The following is a 9,270-nucleotide window of genomic DNA, read 5'->3' as shown; positions in this document are numbered from 1 at the left end:
CACTTAAAGGAACAGTTAACCAAAAAATATAAATGTTTCCTTACGCATATCTTTATTCTCTGGAACACAAAAGAAGATAGTTTGGGGAAGATATATATATTTATATATTTATAAATATATATATCTTCCCCAAAAATTTATATTTTTTTTATTTATATATATATATATATATATATATATATATATATATTTTTTTTTTTTTTTTTGACATTTTAAAATATAAAAATATAATAGAAATAGAAATCTTACTTGAAGATAGTATAATATTAATGAAAAATGCCACTTAAGTACACTTAAAGACAGTACAATTCCATGACTGTTTCGTAGCATACTTTATACACAAAAAATACACTTTAAAAAGTGCACTTTGTAATAATGTCAAATTAAAAGTTTTACATCAAAGTATATTGTAAAACATTGTTTTAATAATCTTTTGACATGTTTATAAAGCAATACACTTATTGTGATGTATTGAACACAAACAAATTTGATAATAGTATGTACAAACCCAATTCCAAAAAGTTGGGACTTTGTTCAAATTGTGAATAAAAACAGAATGCAACGATGTGGACGTTTCAAATTTCAATATTTTATTCAGAATACAACATATAGATGACATATCAAATGTTTAAACTGAAAAAAATGTTTAATTTTATTTGAAAAATAAGTTGATTTTAAATTTCATGGCATCAACACATCTCAAAAAAGTTTGGACAAGTCCATGTTTACAGCTGTGTGGCATCCCCTCTTCTTTTTATAACAGTCTGCAAATGTCTGGGGACTGAGGAGACAAGTTGCTCAAGTTTAGGAATAGGAATTTTGTCCCATTCTTGTCTAATACAGGCTTCTAGTTGCTCAACTGTCTTGGGTCTTCTTTGTCGCAACTTCCTAGTTATGATGCGCCAAATGTTTTCTATGGGTGAAAGATCTGGACTGCAGGCTGGCCATTTCAGTAGCCAGATCCTTCTTCTACGCAGCCATGATGTTGTAATTGATGCAGTTTGTGGTCTGGCATTGTCATGTTGGAAAATGCAAGGTCTTCCCTGAAAGAGACGATGTCTGGATGGGAGCATATGTTGTTCTAGAACTTGGATATACCTTCAGCATTGATGGTGCCTTTCCAGATGTGTAAGCTGCCCATACCATCAGAGATGCAGGGTTCTGAACTGAGCTCTAATAACAACTTGGGTTGTCCTTGTCCTCTTTAGTCCTGATAACATGGTGTCCCAGTTTTCCAAAAATAACTTCATATTTTGATTCGTCTGACCACAGAACAGTTTTCCACTTTGCCACAGTCCATTTTAAATGAGCCTTGGCCAAGAGAAAACACCTGTGCTTCTGGATCATGTTTAGATATGGCTTCTTTTTTGACCTATAGAGTTTTAGCCGGCAATGGCGGATTGCATGGTGGAGTGTGTTCACCGACTATGTTTTCTGGAAGTATTCCTGAGCCCATGTTGTGATTTCCATTACAGTAGCATTGCTGTATGTGATGCAGTACTGTCTAAGGGGCGGAAGATCATGGGCTTCCAGTATGGTTTTCTGGCCTTGACCGTTATGCACAGAGATTGTTACAGATTCTCTAATTTTTTGGATGATATTGTGCATTATAGATGATGATGAAACTCTTTACAATTTTTCTCTAAGAAACTCCTTTCTGATATTGCTCCACTATTTTTCGCCGCAGCATTGGGGGAATTGGTTATCCTCTGCCCATCTTGACTTCTGAGAGACACTGCCACTCTGAGAGGCTATGTTTATACCCAGTCTATTGCCAATTGACCTAATAAGTTGCAAATTGGTCCTCCAGCTGTTCCTTATATGTACATTTAACTTTTCCAGCTTCTTATTGCTACCTGTCCCAACTTTTTTGGAATATGTAGCTCTCATGAAATCCAAAATAAGCCAATATTTGGCATGACATTTCAAATGTCTCACTGTCAACATTTGATGTGTTATCTATTTTCTATTGTGGATAAAATATAAATTTATGAGATTTGTAAATTATTCCATTCCTTTTTTACTCACAATTTGTACAGTGTCCCAACTTTTTTGGAATCAGGTTTATAAAGTACTTGATTGATATTACATTTAAAGTTAATATTTTATATGCTCTAAATTGCGACTTCATTATTAAAAGTGTGTACAGTAAATATAAAAATACTTAAATACAAATACACAAGTTTCAATAGAAAAGACATTAAAGTATCATTTAGATAACCATACACATTGGTCAGTATATTCAGCAGTACACTAAAACTATATTTTAAACACATTAGAAGTACTTATTAAATTACATATAAAGATGTATTAAAACCCTGCTTACACTTATATTAAATAACTAATGCTATTTAATATATATTTAAATTATATCTCCATTTAAATTTTAAACAACATGCACGCTATGCTTAAGTGCACTGCTGACTTCATGAAGAAAACTACATGGAGTTGTCGGTGTCACAAATTTTCTAGATCAAACTTGCGAGGCATCTGCACCCTGACTATGAAAGACTACATCCCTTGAGAGTTCCAGAAAGACACAATGTAATTTTTTACACATCATTAAGCTACCCAAAGCAAACCTCCTCAACAATAAACTGTTGCCCCACTGTCATTGCTATACTATTCTCCATTTCGTCACCCTACATGCAGGAGAGCGCAGCCATTCCCTGTGCCTTTCAAAACAGATGGTGAGAGACAGATATTGATACAGTCATGCAAACTGACTCATCATGGAAGTCATTTATCTTAATTGAGAACGGAACCTTCCCAGGGTGAAAAATGACATTAACTTACCATATGATTAAGTGAATAACTGACTAAGGTGAAATGAAGATCAAGAGTCACAAATATGAGCCGTGAATATCTTCTTTTTTTTTTTTTAAGAACATTCTGTAATGGAGCCAAAGGGCCTCATACAAATTTGCTTTCTACAATCACTCTTTTATAAGTTCCTCTAAAGTTCTGCCAACCGTGTCATTCTCCGCAAAGTTCTCTGATAGGGCATCATAAAATTACATGAAGATTAAAAAGGAAACTTAATTAATTACAGTGCCTGCCAAGCTACATTCCCCACATGCTAGAATCACTCTGATGTTTTATTAAATGTTGCAACTCAAAGCCTGTGTAAACGGTCAGTTGGAAAGCCAGAAAAAGTGCACAGGCAAATTGCACTGGGGCAACACCAGCAGTGCAGGGGAGACTCAAGAACATGGCCTTCCATTTACAAAGCCTGATCCAACTTTGCAAGCTATCTAGCTATGTATTAAGGGAATGGTGTGATGTAAGTGTTGTTTTTGTATGGAGTAATAATGTGCGGAGCTGTGACCGCCACTGCTGATCCTGCATGTGAGGAACAATAATGAATAGTACACAGGTGTGTGTTCATGTACTGTATGTATGTGGCCATGTCAGGCAAATGGTTTGAAATTGTTTTATTTTCTGGAATAATGAGGATTCAAACTATGACGCCGCAGGTCTGAAATCTATTTCTAGCGGCTAACAAATAACTAACGCAGAATAAAGCACAGCCAGAGTGTTTAAGAGGTCTGACCCATTTCGAGAGGACTTAACAATGCACATGCTCTCTCCGTCTCGCTCTTTCTCCTCCAACTGCTAACACTGCAGGTCTAATGTACCATGAGTCAAACGTTACAGTCAGTGCTCTAGGGCAGAAGAGCACCAGCCCATTAAGTTAACAGAGAGCCACGCATCAAGATGAGGGGTGATCGAAAACATAAAACACTGGACAATTTGACAATGCTATGAGATTTCTCATCAGAAACACAAGCTATTTCTTTATTAGTGTTAAATGGTGCAGAAATACCCACACAAACACAATATAATGTTGCACCATGAGCAGAAAAGGCCAACTTACTCTTTTCTCTCATCTGACAAAGCGAACTGCCATTTGTTAAAGGGGTCCAACAATTGTCCTGCCAATTTCCAAGTGAAATCACTCTTCAGCAGAGTGTCAAGGCATATATTTGAAATGCACTGCAGTCGTTTCCTAGAGAGCAGCATTCCAAGTCACTTGAATTTTATTTGAAAGCCAAGTGCCATATTTGAACAGTGACACTTCAGAAGCTTCTGTGTTTTATTGTAAGAAACCAGATCTTTTGGGAGAGTCTTTGATATTCTCATTGAAGCTGTACAGACACCTCTCTTGGCTCCAGATGGTGAATTCTAAGGTAACTTGAATGCAATGACATGTGAGTGCGACATGAGTTCATTTCCTTCATCCAATTATGTCAAGTCATGAAGAGTAAAGATTAATTTAGAAGGTTAAAAGAAATCAAGTACATCTTAATGTAGGTTTTTTAGTTGTTGAAGTTCGTCCAGTTCATCCAACATAATAAGATCTCTTATCAAAACACAAGGTTGTGGCTTCAATTCCCAGTGAAGGAATTAACTGGTCAATAATACACCTTAATGCAATTTAAGTGGAACATCAGATGCAAAATTTACTTTCACATGGTGTTTCCATATTAATGTGTCTCAGTAGTGTCTGAACACTAAGTCCCTGCAATAATAGAAATTCCACTGACTCAAATTTTTTATAACCCCAAAAAACCTAAACAATCTTGATTATCAACTGTTTAGATTTTCTGAGCAGTATGCTGTCATACGCCCATGGCTGCTAACAAACTGTCCCGTATTAGCACATTTCCACCCTCAGCCAGTTGTAAACTGACCACCATTTTCCCCATGCTCCTGCAGCTGTAGCGATAACAACGTCTTGTTGCAGGGCAGGTTTTTTGTAGTAGCATGTAAAAGTGAACATAAGAGTCTTAATTTTCGCCCGACATCAGAACCACTGATGATTAGTTTTGTTTTTTCGAAGGTAATGCACTACCGATTACACAAGAAACAGAAGAGAGGGATTGCTTGAGCAATAGCTCATTATCATTTAAAGAGACATGCACCGAAATGAGTCAGTGTGAACAGCTGATTTTGACCAGGAAAAAAGGTGTTGTTTTACATGACCATTGAAGAATTTTAACCAAAGTATGTTGCAGACATTTCAAAGAATCACACCAACTTGTGGAAAGTGGGCATCCAATGTCCCCTTTAAGTTAATTTGGATACAAGCTCTGTCAAATGCATAGAAGTAATTGTGGTTATTTCTTAGATTTAGTCAAAGTCTTTGTTTTACTCTGACTAAAATGGTGTGTAACTTTAGTCAACAAAATGCTTAATTAAACCAAATTTTAAAACATTTCATTTACACAACTACAGTTCAAAAGTTTGGGGTCAGACTCGGTAAGATTCATTAAATGTTGTAAAGTCTCTTATGCTTAGCAAGGCTGCATTAATTGGATCAAAAATAAGTCAAAAAGAGTTTTATTGCAAAATGTTATTCCAAATCAAAACAACCATTTTCTATTTGAATATATTAAAAAAATAATTTATTCCTGTGTTAACAAAGCAGAAAGTTTGTTCAGAATTCAGTTTGAGAAATATAAAGTTTAAAAGAACAACATTTGATATATAAATATTTAAAACATTTCAAATGTCCAATAATGTTCACTTGTGATAAATTGCATTAAAGTATAAAAACAAATTACCCCAAACTTTTAACAACATTTAACAACAGTTTGTGATGTCTTAAGCTTTAGCTCGTCATTGTACGTTTTAGTGTTTTGTTACGTAAAGAGCACATTTCCAACAGGACTTACACTTTTTGACTTTCCCATACTGTTCAGTTGTCTGTTTTTGTCTTTTCACACAGATGCAATTAGTAATAATATTACTTTTGTGTTGTGTATATACCTGATTAATCTCATATAAGATGCATCTGGCTGAGCTAATTAATTTGCTAGCAAAGCATTTCAGTTTACCCATTTTAAATGGTATGTTTACTATTTATTGCCAGATTCTTCCACCGTGTGCTGATCAAGTAGTCCGGATGAGAGAGGATACACAGTAGCCTACAATCAATTACCTCAAATAGTCAATCATGGGTTGGCACAAACTGAAGCAGCAGCATCTACTTTGGCTCTTTGTATATTGAGTTTGACTTGTTTGAGGTATTGCTTGGGAAAGCAGAAGTGGTGTACTTTAAAGGAACACCAAACAGAATGGCAAATGCATGATGGGAAAACAGACCTTTGGCACACAAAAGAAGTCCATTAAAGACAAAGACGCCATTTAGCAGAAAGAGCTCTGCAGTGCTGGAAAATCTAGATGCTGAAAATTAACATCGTTAATTCTGTGAACATGCAGCAGACATTAATAGACTTCTGATGCCTGCACTAATATAACACAAGCATAACACAGCACTATACAGGCCAGCATTCACAAATGAAACAGTACTGAAAAATGAAAGCTTTCTTTAAGAAACATAAATATAAATACATATTAGGTATGGCTGAACAATTATTAGAATTTATAATCACATTTACAATTACGGATGCCACAATTATGTAATCGTTCAAAGCAGCAATTAATCGTTCAAAGTCCACTTATGTTATTCTGCATGTTATTCAGTGCAAACTGTGTGTTCATCATTAGTTACTGGACACACACATTGATAACTTTCCCATTCAGCCATATATCTGGAGAGCTTTGTGTTCAATGGGCAGATGTGAGCTCCTAGATTGTTTAAACCGCACAGGTTTAGTGCATACTAAAGGTACCCTGAAATGCTTTGAAACAGCAGCTTTATCATAGACTGTATAAAAACATGGACGTAGTGTCCGTGATGTCACTCGTTGGTTTCCAAAGAGCGTTTTTGAAGCAAAAAGTGGGCGGAAGTGGCCGTCACCATCTTGGCAGTGCGTCACCGAGTGTCACTCATGGATAATGGAAAATGGGAAAAAGGCGGGACATGGTTGCTGAAACCACGCCTACCTTGCTTGATGGCAGTGATAGCAGTGGTAATCCACCTGTCACTCAAGTGGCTTAGCCCTTAATTATGCAGAACTTTAAGGCTTAATTTATACAGATGAGTTATAATAAAATTCACCCCCCTAAAATATATAAATATATATATATATATTTAACATACTGAATACTGAACGTACTTTATAGGAAATTAACAGCTACATAATAATTATGTAGAACCTTAAGGTTCTGAATGTGCTGTAATTGTTTGGGTGATCATTGTGCTTATAGAAGGTTGTGACAGACCCAAATCATCACTGCTTCATAGTTGTATTTTTCCATTTGCCAAATCTGTTAATGTAGTTAATGTAATGATTAGCTTCCATTTGTCGCATTTCCGCGCGTTGTCGGAGAGGTCTCCAATTAGATCGGTCACAAACATGATCCCTGCACGATGTAAGGTGTAGGATCTTTTTAACTCACAGTCATGCATTGTGTGCAACACTCTCTCTCTTCTCCCTCTTTATTTTTCGTCCATTTTCTCCACTGCTTAAGAACGCAGGGCCCTGCATTGTGTTGTTAGGAGATGCCAGATTTAAACATTTTAGAATGCACAGAAGACCGAAAGACTTTCTTGACTTTTGTGAAGACAATCAGATGATTGGAGATCTTATTTGTGACTTTATTTATTTATTTATTAAACTAAGTTTTATTTTTTTGTTGTGGATGTTTCAGTTGGGATACAGGATTTGTTCAGATAAATGTTCATGCTACATTTTGGTTGCATTTGTAAGTAAATAAAATATAACTGGTTGTGTAAAATAAAAAATAAGCACGTCATAATATCAATCACAGGCCCGTGAATCCATCACCTCGTAAAATCCATCACCTTGTTTTCAACACTTATAATATGAACCATTATTAATAAGTGAGCACCAATAATAATTGAGAATAAAAGCCAAGCACCAAATCAGCATACTGGAGAAAATTCAGCTTTATCACAAGAATACATTACGCTATAAATATGGGCAATCGTTATTTAAAATTGTAATAAAGATTTACATTATTATTGTTTTTACTGTATTGTTCATTTTAATTATTCCAAACCTTTGGACAGTAGCGTATATTAACACCCATTTAGACACCCCTTCCATATCTCTTAGAGAAGCCTGGAGGGGAAAACAACATTTGTCACATCAACACTACATGGGAATAAAGTCAGAATTCATAAATCTCACTCACAACAACACAGGATCCACACAAGCACACACACAGACATAGAGATGCACAGTCTCCTCTCAGAGCCTATAAATCACAGCCGAGCTGAAGCAGAACTCCTCCTCTATCCATCTGCGTTGTGGAGCTCTTGCCGGCCGTTAGGCCTCACAGCCTTGTCAGCACTTCACACGGAGGTACTTCTGCGACTCCTCAGACCTACGTGTATATATTCATTCCAGTCACAAAGGCTTATGCCTTATTTTTCCGCCTGCACAGACAGCACCTTTAGCATCTGTGTGGGGTGTTTAGCAGTAAATTGCTACAGCCATGCAACATCACAGAGGCCTTCTAGTGATGGAAATATGGGTTGATTCCTGCACCTTGAAGCAGTGGAGCAGTACTGCAGGGATACACCACACTTTTTGATCTTCGGTGTATTAGTAAAGTGTGTCAGTGCAGAAACTTAGAACTTCCCACTAAACTCCCACTATTTTTGCTCTTTGGTTCAAAATGTTTTTCAGCCCTTATTCTGTTCATTTATAATGCTATATGTTTCTTAATTGCTGAAATGCATGATGATCATGTTACTACTGAACCATAAATACAATAGGGTTCAAAAATATGAGACCACATAAAAACTAGTAAAATCATAATCGGTTTTAAAGGGTTTTACAAATTTGTTATGATAGGAAAAATATGTCACATTCTGCATTGAGCTTTTCACTAAAATTATTATACTGAAAAGTATTATGTATACATTCCGAAAATATGTAGTCAGTAAGATTTATAAAATGTTTTGGAAATATCTCATGCTCACTAAGGATGCATTTATTTGCTGACATTTTTTATTGATACATTTATCTAAACAATAGAAACAGTAATCTTGTGAACATTATTACAATTTAAAATGATTGCTTTCTATTTTTTATATATTTTAAAATGTAATTTATAGATGTGATGGCAAAGCTTTATTTTCAGCATTCATTACTCCAGTCTTCAGTGGAATATGCTGATTGGCTGCTCACAAAACATTTCTATTTATTGTCAATGATAAAAAAAAAAGGTTGTGCTGCTTAATGTTCGTTGGAAACCATGATACATATTTCCAATATTTTTGATGAATAGAAAGAACAGCATTAATTTTTACAGCTTTTTTGTACCAATCTAAGTCTTTACTGTATCCTTGCCAAACAAATTTATTAATTTTAACAGCAACTATTAATGGAT

This window comes from Carassius auratus, chromosome 43 (assembly GCF_003368295.1).
Source record: "Carassius auratus strain Wakin chromosome 43, ASM336829v1, whole genome shotgun sequence".
Classification (NCBI taxonomy): domain Eukaryota; kingdom Metazoa; phylum Chordata; class Actinopteri; order Cypriniformes; family Cyprinidae; genus Carassius; species Carassius auratus.
The sequence above is the reverse complement of the archived record's forward strand: the minus strand, read 5'-3'. Positions refer to the sequence as shown.